This window comes from Taudactylus pleione, unplaced genomic scaffold (assembly GCF_031769625.1).
Source record: "Taudactylus pleione unplaced genomic scaffold, aTauple2 ptg000181l, whole genome shotgun sequence".
Taxonomy (NCBI): domain Eukaryota; kingdom Metazoa; phylum Chordata; class Amphibia; order Anura; family Myobatrachidae; genus Taudactylus; species Taudactylus pleione.
The window spans coordinates 10,197,650-10,215,919 of record NW_028284583.1 but is presented as its reverse complement, the minus strand read 5'-3'; the positions used below and the strand labels follow the sequence as shown (position 1 = coordinate 10,215,919).

The window sequence follows — 18,270 nt, the reverse complement described above, 5'->3', positions numbered from 1 at the left end:
AAACATGATACACACAGTATATATGTATGAAAAAAATATCTCACAATTTAATAATAATAAAATATACACACAAAATAGACATGTATAGAGATACTGCTTAGATAAGCACAAAGTGTACTAATAACGTGTCCACAGTGTGCAAAAAGTGCTTATAAATATTCTAAAAGTGCGATTCAATATAAAAAGCGAGCAGAATATATATACTTGAATATTTAAAACATTTTAAACCAGTATCACAGAGGAATTAATAGAGTAAAAACAATTATAAAAAACAAGTTAAAAAGTTCCAGACTTGTTTCTTAAAAAAGGAAGTTTAGAGTAAAAGTGCAAAGCTTATCTGTAAAGGTTCATTTCAGGCAATGGTGGCTTTAAATGCTATAAATGTGGCCGTTGTAACATATGCAGATATCTTCATCCACGTAGAAAAGTCTTTTGTAACTACAATGATTCAAAAGAATTTGAAATTAAGAATTTTATGAACTGCAATTCTACATCAATCATATACTTATTAGAATGTCAATGCGGTCTAAAATACATAGGGAAAACAAAAAGACCCCTAAAAATAAGGATTCAAGAGCATATTCGCAACATAAAGAATAAAGTAGAAGGACATGCGGTCTCTAGAGACTTTACTGCGCATCATGCTTCTAACCCTGAAGAACTCACCTTTAAAGCAATTGAACATGTGACTTTGGGAGAACGAGGTGGAGATCTTAGCAGCAAACTTTCGCGGAGGGAAATGTTTTGGATCTTCCAACTTAACACAATGGCTCCAAATGGGTTTAACGAAAGTTATGAAATTGCCCCTTTTCTATGATGGATGAGTTGGTAGCTGTGGATATTGGTTCGAGTATCTACAACCTTACCATTGTACTAACGCCCAATCTTGTCTGATCTTGGAAGCTAAGCACAATTGGGCTGGGTCAGTACTTGGATGGGAGACCACCTGGGAATACTCAGTGTTGTAGTTTAATATCCACAGTAGGGTGTACATTAGCCACTCAGTCTGTCTTAAGGACTATGGGCCACATACGAGCTGAAGATCTATGGAATATTAGAAAATCATAATAAGAATGAAGATCCCTCTGCTGACTAACCAGCATTATGGAATATTGACTTTATTTCACCATATTGACTCTATTTCATTTCATCTATTCCACATAAAAAAGAAAAAGTCTTTCATCCTGGTCCTTGAACAACTATATGAATATATTTTTATATTTTTTAACAAAATCATGATGCTCCAAAATATAAATGTTGTTATTTCTCATATTATCCTTTTATTACAATAATATACAGAATCCAATTATACTTCAGTATGTTCTTGATTTGTGCTATTAGCCAGGGCCCGCTCCCTCTGCATATCATTTATTTATGAATACATTTACTAATCTGTTCCCCTTTTGAATTATCAGCTGTTTACGGGAAGATGGCATCCCGGTTACTATGACAACCGGAATATGAACATCAGGAAGGAGACCTGTCTGGAACTTTTTAACTTGTTTTTATAATTGTTTTTACTCTATTAATTCCTCTGTGATACTGGTTTAAAATGTTTTAAATATTGAAGTATATATATTCTGCTCGCTTTTTATATTGAATCGCACTTTTAGAATATTTATAAGCACTTTTTGCACACTGTGGACACGTTATTAGTACACTTTGTGCTTATCTAAGCAGTATCTCTATATATGTCTATTTTGTGTGTATATTTTATTATTATTAAATTGTGATATATTTTTTTCATACATATATACTGTGTGTATCATGTTTTGTTGGTTGAATTGCACATTTTACTAATTATTGCACAGATATACGTCAGTCGCTCATCACCTAATACACTTATAATATTATACTTGTAAGGGCTACCCCACAAGTCCTTTTACATTGGGCCTAGCTGACACCCTATTATACTAAGGGAGTACGTATATATTTATTATTATTATATATATATATTTTATACACTATTTATCCTCTGTACCAATTCCAAGTTGGCGCCGACACTTCTTTTGTGTACTAATATATATATATATATATATACATACACACACACAGACTTACATACACTACAGTGTCATACAGACTTATATACACTACAGTGTCAAAAAATATAGAAATATAATCTTTTGCCTGCATACCTTTCACAGATGCACTGTCTTTGGCTCAGGCTGAAGGGAAGGACACTCTCAGTGGTCAGCAGCAGCTGCTGGAAGGAGGCGACACCCGGACAGCAGCCTTCCATAACTGCAGGACTTCCAACTGACACCTCAGGATCAGCTGAGCTCGTCCTTCTCAGTTGCTTTTGGGTGCAGTGTCGGGGCTGCGGACGGCACATGTGTGACATAACACGCTGTTATGTTACATGGCTGTCATTTCTAGTGTTTTAACTGGCGACGGCCTGAGAGAGGGGTGTATGTGTCAGCCCCGCCGGAGTTTGAGCTTGGGTGGGCGTTAGCCTGCCGGGGTTTCAGGGAGGCAGTGGACAGCCGCGGCGCTGGCAGGCAGCACTGCAGCAGGGACCAGCAGGCTGTCCACCCGTCCCATTGTTAATCTGGCCCTGAGTGCAGCCGCCGGGCCCCATAGCAAGCGCACCCTTTGCACCCTCTATAGTTACGCCACAGTATCTATCTTTGAATGAGTATGGAGAACACACTGAATGATCTGTTATGAATACATAGATTTGTTTATACTTTTTACAAGGACCTGTGGATATGACCTCTGATATTGCTTGCAGTGATATAGGCTACAGGCAGTTGTGCCAGGACAATTGCCCTCCAACAAGTAACATGCTTTGCAGGGCATCCTCAACTACATTACAAGATTTACAAGCTCCAACACAAATCAAATAACTAATATTTCATTAAATTATGGTTTTATAAGATGTTTGTTGACTTCTATAGGAAATACAGCATCTGCAAAATACAAAAGTGGGCGATAGCACGTACTGTACAATTTGTGTAAATTACCAACAAAAGAAACAAGTAACTGTACAGTACAGCAGTTGGCTGCATATTACAAATTATTTCCAGAAGAAACTATTCTGAGGAGTGCCACATGCAAAGTCCTTGTTTTGACTGTACTCTACCCAATAGAAATGGTTGGTGAGTAACTACTGTATGTGAAGGACTTTAGTTTGCAGTTTATCCTGACTGATGACACCCTGTAACATACAATGATTATGATTCCGTATTGTTTCAAAGTAATATATTAGATTTATTATTCTGAGCACTTTCATTCTTTGAAAAGAAAAACATTTCTAAATCCGGGTACACACTAGAGTAGACGATATGTGTACCCAGCGATGGCAGATGCGACAGCACAATATATCGGGCAGTCTGTACAAAGTGCACGATCTGGTGTACGACCGCCCGATATATCGTTCCCCCGCCACATCCAGAAGTAAGACATCAGCTGCCGTATATTCATTTCTTCCTGAGCCGCTCACGGGAGCACGCAATAGTATGTACACACTAGGGGTGTGCACCGGCCACTTTTCGTGTTTTGTGTTTTGGTTTTGGATCTGGATCTTTCTTCGTGTTTTGGATCTGGATTGGTTTTGCCAAAACCACCCTTCCGTGTTTTGGGTTCTGGGTTTTGTGTTTTGGATCTGTATTTTTTTGAAAAAAAGCATAAAAACAGATAACATCACAGAATTTGTGGGTTTTTCTGCTCCTATGCTATTATTAACCTCAATAACCTTAATTTCCACTCATTTCCAGTCTATTCTGAACACCTCACACCTCACAATAGTGTTTTTATGTCCAAAAGGTTGCATCGAGGTAGCTGGATGACTATGCTAAGAGATACGAGTGGGCGGCACAAACACGTGGCCCATCTAGGAGTGGCACTGCAGTGGCAGACAGGATGGCAGTTTGAAAAACTAGGCCCCAAACTATACATAATGCAAAGAAAAAAAAGAGGTGCAAGATGGAATTGTCCTTGGGCCCTCCCACCCACCCTTATGTTGTATAAACAGGACATGCACACTTTAACAAACCAAACATTTCAGCGCCAGGGTCTGCCACACGACTGTGGCTGAAATGATTGGTTCGTTTGGGCCCCCACAAAACAAGCTGGCAATTAATCTGTCCCTGCACAAACTGGCTCTACGGAGGCAAGATGTCGTCCTCATCCTCCTCATCCACCGATTCCTCACCCTCTTCAGTGTTGTGTACATCCTTATCCTCACAGAGTATTCATTCGTCCCCGCTGGAATCCACAACCACAGGTCCCTCTGTACGTTCTGGAGGCTGGTCTCCCTGGAAGAGTTGATAATTCATTTTATGAACATCATCTTCTCCACATTTCGTGGAAGCAACCTCCTACGCCTTTCGCTGACAAGGTTCCCGGCTGCACTAAACACTCTTTCGGAGTACACACTGGAGGGGGGGCAACTCAGGTAAAATAGAGCCAGTTTGTACTGGGAACTTCAAATTGCTTCTTTTTCCTGACAGTACAGGTACGGACTGTCTGACATGCCAACTTGGATGCTGTCACCGATGTAATCCTTTAACAGACAGACGCACGCTTGTCGCTGCTGCTTTGAGGATGCAAGTGCGGCTACAGCCCACACAATTCACAAAGACAGAAAAAAGAAGAAGAATATTTTTATTGTTTGTGTAGCACACTTTGAGGGTGTCACCACCCTTTAACAGACAGACGCACGCTTGTCGCTGCTGCTTTGAGGATGCAAGTGCAGCTACAGCCCACACAATTCACAAAGACACAAAAAAATAGAAGAATATTTTTATTGTTTGTGTAGCACACATTGAGGGTGTCACCACCCTTTAATAGACAGACGCACGCTTGTCGCTGCTGCTTTGAGGATGCAAGTGCGGCTACAGCCCACACAATTCACAAAGACAGAAAAAAAAAGAACAATATTTTTATTGTTTGTGTAGCACACTTTGAGGGTGTCACCACCCTTTAACAGACAGATGCACGCTTGTCGCTGCTGCTTTGAGGATGCAAGTGCGGCTACAGCCCACACAATTCACAAAGACAGAAAAAAAAAGAACAATATTTTTATTGTTTGTGTAGCACACTTTGAGGGTGTCACCACCCTTTAACAGACAGAGGCACGCTTGTCGCTGCTGCTTTAAGGATGCAGGTGCGGCTACAGCCCACACATTTCACAAAGACAGAAAAAAAAAGAACAATATTTTTATTGTTTGTGCAGCACACTTTGAGGGTGTCACCACCCTTAACAGACAGACGCACGCTTGTCGCTGCTGCTTTGAGGATGCAAGTGCGGCTACAGCCCACACAATTCACAAAGACAGAAAAAAAAAGAACAATATTTTTATTGTTTATGTAGCACACTTTGGGGGTGTCACCACCCTTTAACAGACAGAGGCACGCTTGTCGCTGCTGCTTTAAGGATGCAGGTGCGGCTACAGCCCACACATTTCACAAAGACAGAAAAAAAAAGAACAATATTTTTATTGTTTGTGTAGCACACTTTGAGGGTGTCACCACCCTTTAACAGACAGACGCACGCTTGTCGCTGCTGCTTTAAGGATGCAGGTGTGGCTACAGCCCACACATTTCACAAAGACAGAAAAAAAAGAACAATATTTTTATTGTTTGTGTAGCACACTTTGAGGGTGTCACCACCCTTTAACAGACAGACGCATGCTTGTCGCTGCTGCTTTGAGGATGCAGGTGGAATCTAGATGGGATTTGGAACCGGGGACACACTACCTCCATCAATTGGCTAAATCCCACTGCACTAATGGCGGATACCGGACGCACGTCTAACACCAACATAGCAGTCAAGGCCTCAGTTATACGTTTTGCTTCAGGATGACTGCTGTCGTACTTCATCCTCATCGCTAGGGACTGTTGGAGGGTCAATTGTTTAGTAAAAGTACTGATGTTCCTACTTCCTCTCTGGGATGATGAACAACTCCCAGCAGCAGCAAAAGCACTAGGAGGAAGTGGTTCTTGATCTTTCCCTATTTTATTTTTATCGGAGAAAGTTTGGTCCTCCATTTATGTTATATTGATATATACGTGCGGCTAAAGCGCACACAAACACAGAAAATATTTTTTTATTTTTGCTGGAGAGTAGTGCACTTTGTGGGTTACACCACCCTTTAAGAAATGAGCCAGCCGGCTCTTTACTTATGGGACACAGGCGCACGCTTGGCGCTGCTCCTTTGTTGATGCACGTGCAGCCACAGTGCACACAATTCAAAAACACAGAAAATAATTTTTTTTTTGGTTTGGACTGGAGTGTACTTTGGGGGTTACAGCACCCTTTAACGGTCAAGCCAGCCGGCCCTTTACTTATGACACAGGCGCACGCTTGGCACTACTTTGTTGATGCACGTGCGGCTACTGCGCACACAATTCACAATCACAGAAAATATTTTTTTTTTGGTTTGGACTGTACTTTGGGGGTTACAGCACCCTTTAATGGTCAAGCCAGCCGGCCCTTTACTTATGACACAGGCGCACGCTTGGCACTACTTTGTTGATGCACGTGCGGCTACTGCGCACACAATTCACAAACACAGAAAATATATTTTTTTTTTGGTTTGGACTGGAGTGTACTTTGGGGGTTACAGCACCCTTTAACGGTCAAGCCAGCCGGCCCTTTACTTATGACACAGGCGCACGCTTGGCACTACTTTGTTGATGCACGTGCGGCTACTGAGCACACAATTCACAAACACAGAAAATATATATTATTTTGGTATGGACTGGAGTGTACTTTGGGGGTTACAGCACCCTTTAACGGTCAAGCCAGCCGGCCCTTTACTTATGACACAGGCGCACGCTTGGCACTACTTTGTTGATGCACGTGCGGCTACTGCGCACACAATTCACAAACACAGAAAATAATTTTTTTTTTGGTTTGGACTGGAGTGTACTTTGGGGGTTACAGCACCCTTTAACGGTCAAGCCAGCCGGCCCTTTACTTATGACACAGGCGCACGCTTGGCACTACTTTGTTGATGCACGTGCGGCTACTGCGCACACAATTCACAAACACAGAAAATAATTTTTTTTTTGGTTTGGACTGGAGTGTACTTTGGGGGTTACAGCACCCTTTAACGGTCAAGCCAGCTGGCCCTTTACTTATGACACAGGCGCACGCTTGGCACTACTTTGTTGATGCACGTGCGGCTACTGCGCACACAATTCACAAACACAGAAAATTATTTTTTTTTTGGTTTGGACTGGAGTGTACTTTGGGGGTTACAGCACCCTTTAACGGTCAAGCCAGCCGGTCCTTTACTTATGACACAGGCGCACGCTTGGCACTACTTTGTTGATGCACGTGTGGCTACTGAGCACACAATTCACAAACACAGAAAATATATATTTTTTTGGTTTGGACTGGAGTGTTCTTTGGGGGTTACAGCACCCTTTAACGGTCAAGCCAGCCGGTCCTTTACTTATGACACAGGCGCACGCTTGGCACTACTTTGTTGATGCACGTGCGGCTACTGCGCACACAATTCACAAACACAGAAAATAATTTTTTTTTTGGTTTGGACTGGAGTGTACTTTGGGGGTTACAGCACCCTTTAACGGTCAAGCCAGCCGGCCCTTTACTTATGACACAGGCGCACGCTTGGCACTACTTTGTTGATGCACGTGCGGCTACTGCGCACACAATTCACAAACACAGAAAAAATATTATTTTTTTAGCACTTGGGGGGAGCACCCCTGATGGCAGAGCACCCCCTGGACAACACTACAGCACCCCTTTAGGACTGGGACACTGCACAGGACTTTGGAGTGGACACAGCCCCTATGGAGAACTGACTGCACAACACAGTCCAGCCAGCCCCTATGGACTTTGAAGTAGTGGACACAGCCCCTATTAACAACAGCAGCACAGCACAACACAGCCAGCCCCTATGGACTTTGAAGTAGTGGACAACAGCAGCACAGCGCAGCACAGCACAGCACAACACTACTCTGCACTACACTACACTACACTACACAGCCCAGCCAGCCCTAACTCCCACCCTCCCTCTTCACTGTCCACAGCCGAGTGAGAAAATGGCGCCGACGCGGGTACCTTATATAGGTTCCAAAACCCGCGAGACTCGGAAGGCGGGATGATGACGTTTTGCCTCGATTTCAGATCCGAGTCAGGCGGGAAAAGTCGAGCCTGACTCGGATCTGCCTCGGATCGGGGGGGCTCGGGGGGGTTCGGATTTCCGAAATCTGAAGCCGCTCACCCCTAGTACACACGGGCAATTAGACGTTCCGATTAGTCTCAAAACGACAAATCGTTCAATATATATATCGTCTAGTGTATACCCAGTGTGTATCCAGGTTAAGATATTATCTAAAATACATTTGCTGTTAGTAATGTAACAGTAAAAATTTAGTAAAATAATAGGTATTGTTTATCAGGCTGGATCATGAATGCACAGTGATAATAGGGAACAGGAAACTGGAGACTGACAGTAACACATGTCACACACAGCTTCTCATACATTTACTAACTAGGCGTTCTTTCTGATTATAGCTGCACTGCACTGCATGAGGACTTCAAAGAGAACACTTACTGAACATTCATATAACAAAGTCCATTGGAAAGTCTAGAATAATAAACATCCAGACTACTTTTATTTACACAGTTATAACTGTACATAGTAGGGGTGAGCGGGTTCGGATTTCTGAAATCCGAACCCCCCCGAGCCCCCCCGATCCGAGTCCGATCCGAGTCAGGCTCGACTTTTCCCGCCTGACTCGGATTCTGAAATCGAGGCAAAAACGTCATCATCCCGCCTTCCGAGTTTCGCGGGTTTTGGATCCTATATAAGGTACCCGCGTCGGCGCCATTTTCTCACTCGGCTGTGGACAGTGAAGAGGGAGGGTGGGAGTTAGGGCTGGCTGGGCTGTGTAGTGTAGTGTAGTGTAGTGTAGTGCAGAGTAGTGTTGTGCTGTGCTGTGCTGCGCTGTGCTGCTGTTGTCCATAGGGGCTGTGTCCACTACTTCAAAGTCCATAGGGGCTGGCTGTGTTGTGCTGTGCTGCTGTTGTTAATAGGGGCTGTGTCCACTACTTCAAAGTCCATAGGGGCTGGCTGAACTGTGTTGTGCAGTCAGTTGTCCATAGGGGCTGTGTCCACTCCAAAGTCCTGTGCAGTGTCCCAGTCCTAAAGGGGTGCTGTAGTGTTGTCCAGGGGGTGCTCTGTTCGTCAGGGGTGCTCCCCCAAAGTGCTAAAAAAAATATATTTTTTCTGTGTTTGTGAATTGTGTGCGCAGTAGCCGCACGTGCATCATCAAAGTAGTGCCAAGCGTGCGCCTGTGTCATAAGTAAAGGGCCAGCTGGCTTGACCGTTAAAGGGTGCTGTAACCCCCAAAGTACACTCCAAACCAAATAAAAAATATTTTCTGTGTTTGTGAATTGTGTGCGCAGTATCCGCACGTGCATCAACAAAGTAGTGCCAAGCGTGCGCCTGTGTCATAAGTAAAGGGCCGGCTGGCTTGACCGTTAAGGGTGCTGTAACCCTCAAAGTACACTCCAAACCAAATAAAAAATTTTTTTCTGTGTTTGTGAATTGTGTGCGCAGTAGCCGCACGTGCATCATCAAAGTAGTGCCAAGCGTGCGCCTGTGTCATAAGTAAAAGGCCGGCTGGCTTGACCATTAAAGGGTGCTGTAACCCCCAAAGTACACTCCAAACCAAATAAAAAATTTTTTTCTGTGTTTGTGAATTGTGTGCGCAGTAGCCGCACGTGCATCATCAAAGTAGTGCCAAGCGTGCGCCTGTGTCATAAGTAAAGGGCCGGCTGGCTTGACCGTTAAAGGGTACTGTAACCCCCAAAGTACACTCCAAACCAAATAAAAAAATATTTTCTGTATTTGTGAATTGTGTGCGCAGTAGCCGCACGTGCATCAACAAAGTAGTGCCAAGCGTGCGCCTGTGTCATAAGTAAAGGGCCGGCTGGCTTGACCGTTAAAGGGTGCTGTAACCTCCAAAGTACACTCCAGTCCAAACCAAAAAAAAAATTATTTTCTGTGTTTGTGAATTGTGTGCGCAGTAGCCGCACGTGCATCAACAAAGTAGTGCCAAACGTGCGCCTGTGTCATAAGTAAAGGGCCGGCTGGCTTGACCGTTAAAGGGTGCTGTAACCCCCAAAGTACACTCCAGTCCAAACCAAAAAAAAATTATTTTCTGTGTTTGTGAATTGTGTGCGCAGTAGCCGCACGTGCATCAACAAAGTAGTGCCAAGCGTGCGCCTGTGTCCCATAAGTAAAGGGCCGGCTGTCTCATTTCTTAAAGGGTGGTGTAACCCACAAAGTGCACTAGTCTCCATTAAAAATAAAAAATTATTTTCTGTGTTTGTGTGCGCCTTAGCCGCACGTATATATCAATATAACATAAATGGAGGACCAAACTTTCTCCGATAAAAATAAAATAGGGAAAGATCAAGAACCACTTCCTCCTAGTGCTGAAGCTGCTGCCACTAGTCATGACATAGACGATAACATGCCATCAACGTCGTCTGCCAAGGCCGATGCCCAATGTCATAGTAGAGGGCACATACAATCCCAAATGACAAAGTTCAGGAAAATGACCTTGAAAAAAACATTTAAATCATCTGAAGAGAAACGTAAACTTGCCAATAAGCCATTTACGACACGGAGTGGCAAGGAACGGCTAAGGTCTTTCCCTATGTTCATGACTAGTGGTTCAGCTTCACATGACGATGGAAGCCCTCCTCCCGCTAAAAAAATCAAACGCGTTAAGCTTGCAAAAGCACAGCGAAGAACTGTGCGTTCTAAGAAGATATCACAAATCCCCAAGGAGAGTCCAAGTGTGGTGGCGGTTGCGATGCCTGACCTTCCCAGCACTGGACGGGAAGAGGTGGCTCTTTCCACCATTTGCACGCCCCCTGCAAGTGCTGAAAGGAGCACCCACAGTCCACTTGCTGATATGCAAATTGAAGATATCACTGTTGAAGTACAACAGGATGAGGATACTGGTGTAGCTGGCACTGAGGAGGAAGTTGGCGAGGAGGATTCTGATGGTGATGTGGTTTGTTTAAATCAGGCTCCGGGGGAGACAGTTGTTGTCCGTGGGATGAAAAAGCCCATCACAGTCATGCCTGGGCAGAAGACCAAACATTCCACCTCTTTGGTCTGGCAATATTTCTATCCAAATCCGGACAACAACTGTCTTGCCATATGTACCATATGTAAAGGTGAAATAAGTAGGGGTAGGGACGTTAACCACCTAGGAACATCCTCCCTTATACGGCGCCTGCAGCGCGTTCATAAAAAGTTACTGTCAAGTTCAGAAACTTTGGTTCAGACCGTAAGCAGTCCAGGGTCACCTAAATCCCTTTTTCCTGTTTTATCCAAGGAATCGGTGCATGAGGAGGATGAGGACGACATCTTGCCTCCGTAGAACCAGTTTGTGCAGGGACACATTAATTGCCAGCTTGTTTTGTGGGGGCCCAAACAAACCAATCATTTCAGCCACAGTCATGTGGCAGACCCTGGCGCTGAAATGATTGGTTTGTTAAGTGTGCATGTCCTATTTATACAACATAAGGGTAGGTGGGAGGGCCCAAGGACAATTCCATCTTGCACCTCTTTTTTTTCTTTGCAGTATGTACTGTTTGGGGCCTAGTTTTTCAAACTGCCATCCTGTCTGCCACTGCAGTGTCACTCCTAGATGGGCCACGTGTTTGTGCCGCCCACTCGTGACGCTTAGCATAGTCATCCAGCTACCTCGGTGCAACCTTTTGGCCATAAAAACAATATTGTGAGGTGTGAGGTGTTCAGAATAGACTGGAAATGAGTGGAAATGAAGGTTATTGAGGTTAATAATAGCATAGGAGCAGAAAAACCCACAAATTCTGTGATTGTAGCTGTTTTTATGCTTTTTAAAAAAAAATACAGATCCAAAACACAAAACCCAGAACCCAAAACACGGAAGGGTGGTTTTGGCAAAACCAATCAAGATCCAAAACACGAAGAAAGATCCAGATCCAAAACCAAAACACGAAAAGTGGCCGGTGCACACCCCTAGTACATAGTAATATATATATATATATATATATATATATATATATATATATTAATATGATGAGTTTATTAAAGTCTAATAAGTGATAGCATGAATAAATATAAATTGTAGGTAAAAATAATGTTTACAACTATAGTGAGTGATTCAATTAGTGGCAATGACCTCAATATGCCAATATGGAATCGCAGCCAGCAACATCATTAGATTTGTCTCAATCACCACAGAGGTGCGCAGGAAAATTAGCAAAGTTAAGCTACTATACTAGATGAAAATGTGCGCAGCGGAACATTACGGTGAGGTTCAATGGGACATTGTCTGGAACTGAGTTGCCCTCTATGACTAGTAAAAGCATAATTATCACATCTGTGGAAAATCTTCTGAAGTAACCTTGATCCCCTTTACTTTTCTTACCTTAACAGTGGTAATCCATCTTTGGGTCCCCCATCCTCTTTACTGTAGGGGGTCCCTTGAAATCTGTGGCGCCCACTGATTGGCAGCTGGCTCCTGTAATGACATGAGTCATGTGGATCACGGTTATTCGCGTGGAGGAAGTGTATGTGTACACATACCCTTCCTGCTGTCCAACCTGGTTTTGCATGCCCATTTTTTTTTTTTATTAGCCCTTGGATGCCTACTTGGAATGAAGAGGACATGATCTACACTAGGAAAAGGTGAATATGGAATTTTTTTTACAGGTGTTGTGGATGCTACTGGACAAGTGGACGTGAATGGCTACAGGGATTATAGGTGAGTAAGAGTGAGTGTCTGTTTAAATAATATTTTACTTTCACAGTGTGTGAGTCTTGTCTTTGGCCCTGATTCAGACCCACTCGCAAGCGGCTGTCCGCTCGCAAGTGGGTCGATGGTCTGCACTGAGCATGCGCACGACGAAGGGAGCTCCGTCGTGCGCATGCGCCAGACGCGACGAGCGAAGGAAAGTCCTTCGCTCGTTGTGTCTGATCAAAGGGGGCGTGCTGTCGATGTTGATTGACAGCACGCCCCCTTTGGTGGGCGTGCCGGGGGCGTGCCTCCCTGACGGGGGCGTTCCCAAGGGAACGCCTCCCGTCAGAAGCCGGCCCACTGACATCACTAGTGATGTCAGTGGGAGTGATTTTGGCTCTGATAGAGCTAAAATCACTCCGGGCCTTGCTGTTGAAAACCTCAACCGCAGGCTCCGGCTCGCAGTTTCGATGGTCGCGATGGTCACGACCATCGCGGCCATCAAAATGCACGCTCGTATAGGCTGTGGGTGGTGACCCACAGCTATACGAGCGTCCAGGAGGACGCTCCATTTTTATGGAGGGCGGCCGTCATTCAGAGCGTGCGCTCTGCTCAGAGCGTACGGCTCTGAATGAGGGCCTTTATTTTAATATTTCTTTCGCAGGTGGACTTAATGGCTTCTCTCCCCACATTGTCGCCTGGTGCATAGAGGAATGCTGTGTGCACGGCCACCGAAGAGGGGGTGTGGCATCATGGGAAGGAGGTGTGGCCTTGTGGGAAGGGGCGTGGCCTTGTGGACCAAACTCTGTTGCCCTGTGCTTTTTACCGGGGTTACTGAGAGGGAGTTGCAGGAGGTGTGGACTGCACTGTGTGCAGTGCTGGCTCCCTCACAGTGTCAGGAGCTGAGTGCAGCACTTAGTACGACACCCGTGTGGCCCATACCCCGCCGCACCACTCTTCTAATGCCACTGGGTGGACTAGAGGTACCAGTGGGCCCTTAATGCCCCACATGCTGGTACTTGTGGTTCTCCAAATACCAGCATGCAGGGGAGGCTTACTGGGACCTCTAGTTCTCCTGTAAAAGACAATATTATTAATCCTATTTTTTACACACACATTTACACAATCAACCTAGCACGCCGGCTGAGGCATTACACCCCCGCTAGAATTGCGATCCATTCTGAATCAGGCCCTGTGTTTGGAAATCTATCCACCAAATTTGGCAATACCATGTTACTTATTTGATTCAGTGACTGATCGTTGGTGTTTTAGGGGGTGAGTCAGCAAAGGACGCAGTGACAGGGATCACGCAGATTCCTGATGATCGGGCATCAGCGAATGTGCAGTACGGGTCTGCTGCCATTGACAGTGACAGTGAATGACCGTCTGCTGCCATTTCTGGGCAGGGAGGGATAGGCAATAGCCTCCGTTTCCGAAAAACGGAGGTGTGTTGCTGCTGTTGGGGGGAGTGGAGCAGTGGTGTGCGTTCAGGTGAGACAGAGCCTTTCCTGTCATACTTAGGTATACTCCACAGTTTTTACTTTAAAAATTATAAGAAAAATGTGCTCATTTTTATCTTATCCATCCAACTATTTTATTAAATATAATAACGCAGCTCCGGTTCTTTGTTACATTTTGTTACATTTGTGTGTGGGGGCCCTGGTGACCACCCCAGATGCTATGTTGTTAATACGGTACTGGTCTGAAAAGAACTATAGGGTCTTCCTTTATACAGATAATTTAGCTAAGTTCCAAATGGGAAATAAACCACTCCTGCTATTGCTGATATCATTTACAAAGTTAGAAAGGGTGTAGGTGTTCCCAAGGGCGTCATGACATATGTCTGGCATGGCCAAGTGTGCGTGTTCATGCCGCTTTCTGAATAGTGGGTCTCTGTACATACCAGTATTTACACTCACTATAAGCACCCATGGTTGTTCCTAATACAGGATAGGCACACTGGTACCCCTTGTTTTTTGGAGAACAGATATATTTCTAAATGGGATGATTTTTAGAAGTATTCCTGGCAGTAAAAAGGGGCCGACAACATTGGACTGACACTTACACCATTCGCTCAGTGCACCAATAACATTTATTATGCCTCTCTGCGAGACCAGAGTCCACTTCAACTTAGCGGAGGTGCCTCCAAAGAATAGAGAATAGGGGGTATATGTATTTACTACAGTGCGGGTTTATAGAAGTGGAGATGTTGCCCATAACAACAAATCAGATTCCAGCTATTATCTTCTAGATTGAAGGTGCTAGATAAATAATAAGTAGAATCTGATTGGTTGCTGTGGGTAACATCTCCACTTCTAAACCCACACTTTAGTAAATATACCCCTAAATGTTCTCCTTGATGTGCACTGGGCTACCTTAATAAATTCAGAGTCACCTAAATTTGCTGTTTCAGCTAAAAAAAAATAATACTGCAGCAATCATTGATAAACCAATAGACCATTAGTAAATCAATAGAGGTGGGTAAATTGGGACAGAGTTGAACAGTTGGAGCTGTTATAACTTGACATGCTAATACAGTGAAAAAAGGTGCCGGTACTCAGAAAAAAAAATACTAGTACTCACCTACAGTTACAAGTTATACTAACTCTTCCACATTGGATACGGATGCAGTTACTTATTTTATGCATTTCTGAAATGATTATACTGATTCCTTCCTGTTTGTATTTGCACCAGCCTTATGCTTGGTACAGGAGATGTGATTGAAAGTGTCCAGATCTCTGCATATGCTAATCTCTGAATAGCCCGCAATTCCGTCAACATCCCCAAGGAAGCCTATGTGCAAATGCCCTGTTGACGCTCTGTAAGACCCAATCAGCCGCAAATGTATGCGTATGACTCTGAACCACTCAAATTACTCTAAGCTGCATATGCAGGCCTCCTGGCACATGCAGTTTTCTAAAAATCACGAACTCTGGGCCTGAGCCGGCTCCGGCATGTGCATGCGCCAGACCCAGCCAGCGACAGGCGCTCCGATGCCACTCGCATAGCTGTGGGTGACCACCCATAGCTTATGCGAGCAGCCAAAAAGATGGTCGCGATGGTCATGACCATCACGGCCATCGGGCTTGCGACGAGACCCTGCGGTAGGCATTCCATGGGAAAGCCTCCGTCTGGGCAGCAACGCCCCCGGCACGCCCACCAAAGGGGGCGTGCTGTCACTCACCATCGACAGCACGCCCCCTTTGTTGCGAGACCCATAGCGACAGCTTGGCTGTCGCTATGCGTGTCTCGCGCATGCGCACAACGGAGCTCCCTCCGTCGTGTGCATGCGCATTAGGGCACCATCGACCCGCTTGCGAGTGCTCAGCGCTCGCGAGCGGGTCTGAATTAGGCCCTCTATTCTGCTTATACGCTCGCAATTGTGTTACTAATATCAGAGGTGCCATTTAAATGTTTGCATACACATTGCTGGCGCAGCCTGACATAACGATGCCCACTTCCCCTTACTCGCATCTGTACACTTGCCTAACAGAGCGAAACAATTAGTAACATCGAGTAACATCGGACCCACATACAGAGTTAAGGAAGCCCAGTCCTCACTCAGGAATTGCTAACTTCTGCGCACGCTATAAGTACTCAGGAGGCATCTGGTAGCGCAGTGGATAATTTATGCACACCCATGCAGCAGCATTGAAATGCACTGGCACGCCTGCGTTCGCACGGCCACCCCCCCATCACCACCCACAAACGGCACTTCCTGTCAATCACTTTGCCATTCGTCTGCATAGCCTCTGCATACGCATATCTGACCGCAGAGTCTGGCTTATGCACGCGCAGTGCAAATTAATCAATTGCATGCGCACACGCAATTGCATTCCTAGCTGAATCAGGCCCTTAGTGCCCGCCAGTTTTTCGTAGACATGACACCTGCCTACCAGCCTTTCTCAGATATGCACCTTTGCACACCTGCTTTTCAATCACATAGCTGGCTCCTATGATAAGAACATATTTTAAGCATGTTTTAGAATTGAATATTTCAGCTTCATTTAAACTAAGGTAATTATTAAACAGTTAGCTTTTTACTTAATTTCAATTGCAGGTTATTAAATAAGTACAAGCACCAAGAACCAGTGCAGGAAATCCCAATCAATGTATTTAAAACATTCCAAGACCTTTAGCAGAAGTGGCCTGGGTCACCTATTTACTAAGTTTCTCTTTGATCCTGGCTTTTATATTGGTAATGAAACCCCATAGCATTTCATAAGGAACACAATTTGTGTCTAAATTATAAGTGTAAAATGCGCATTTTGCTTAGCTTGTAGAGCTGTCTGTAAAAGCAAGATGTATTTGTAAGGGTAACACATCCATACCTCCCAACATCAGAGGTCTCCACAGCAGTATATGGGTCACAGCAGTGTCAAAATGGAGGCATGGCCATGTCACCTGTGGCCGTTTTTTAAAACAATCGAATTTTTTATGCTGCACCCGGTAAGAACACCTGCCTTCAAAGGGTGCGGCACTGAAACACTTCCCAACCCCCTCGGTAGAATGGGAAGTAGTCAATGCGCACTATACTGGCTGCGGTATCCTGATGGGTCAAAACACCTACAACCTTTAATGTATTAGGGTTATGGTTAGGCTGCAGGAGAGAAGGATTAGGGTTATGCTGTGGGATGGAAGGGTTAGGGTGCTGAAAGGAGGGTTAGTGTTAGGTTGCGGGGGGTACAGGTATAGTTATGCTCTGGGATGGGTGGGTTAGAGTTACGGTTGGTGTTAGGGTTAGCCTTAGAATCAGTGGCGGGCTGGGCCAGGGTGCCATGTGCCCCCCGGGCCGCAGCGCCATGCGGCCCGTGGGCAGTCTGTGTCTGTGTGACACAGCTGCCCCGCGCATGTAGCGTTGACCGGACGGAGTTCAGTCAGCGCTACACAGTTACAAACACACAGCCACCGGCTCTGTTTTTTTTTTATTATTACGTGTGTGTGTGTGTACTGTGGCAGGGGGGGCGACCACTAATGGGGGCACTACAAGGGGGGGACTACTACCGGGGACACTACAAGGGGGAGAACACTACTGGGGGCACTACAAGGAGGAGAGCACTACTGGGGACACTACAAGGGGGATTACTACTGGGGGCACAACAAGGGGGGGCTACTACTGGGGGCATTACAAGGGGGGATTACTACTGGGGGCATTACAAGGGGGGGACTACTACTGGGGGCACTACAAGGAGGAGACCACTACTGGGGGCACTACAAGGGGGAGAGCACTACTGGGGGGGACTACTACTGGGGGCACAACAAGGTGGGGACTACTACTGGGGGCATTACAAGGGGAGAGCACTACTTAGAGCACTACAAGAGGGAGAGCACTACTGGGGACACTACAAAGGGGGGCTGCCACTACAAGGGGGGCATTACTACTGGGGGCATTACAAGGGGGGACTACTACTGGGGGCACTACAAGGGGGAGAGCACTACTGGGGGCACTACAAGGGTGGGACAACTACTGGGGGCACTACAAGGGGAGGCTACTACTGGGGGCATTACAAAGGGGGGACTACTACTGGGGGCACTACAAGTGGG

General features: G+C 45.3%; 1 pseudogene; it reads left to right on the top strand.

Moving 5' to 3' along the window:
* The first annotated feature begins 852 nt into the window (after nucleotides 1-852).
* Nucleotides 853-971, top strand: LOC148519844 (5S ribosomal RNA; annotated as a pseudogene).
* The last annotated feature ends 17,299 nt before the right edge of the window (nucleotides 972-18,270 follow it).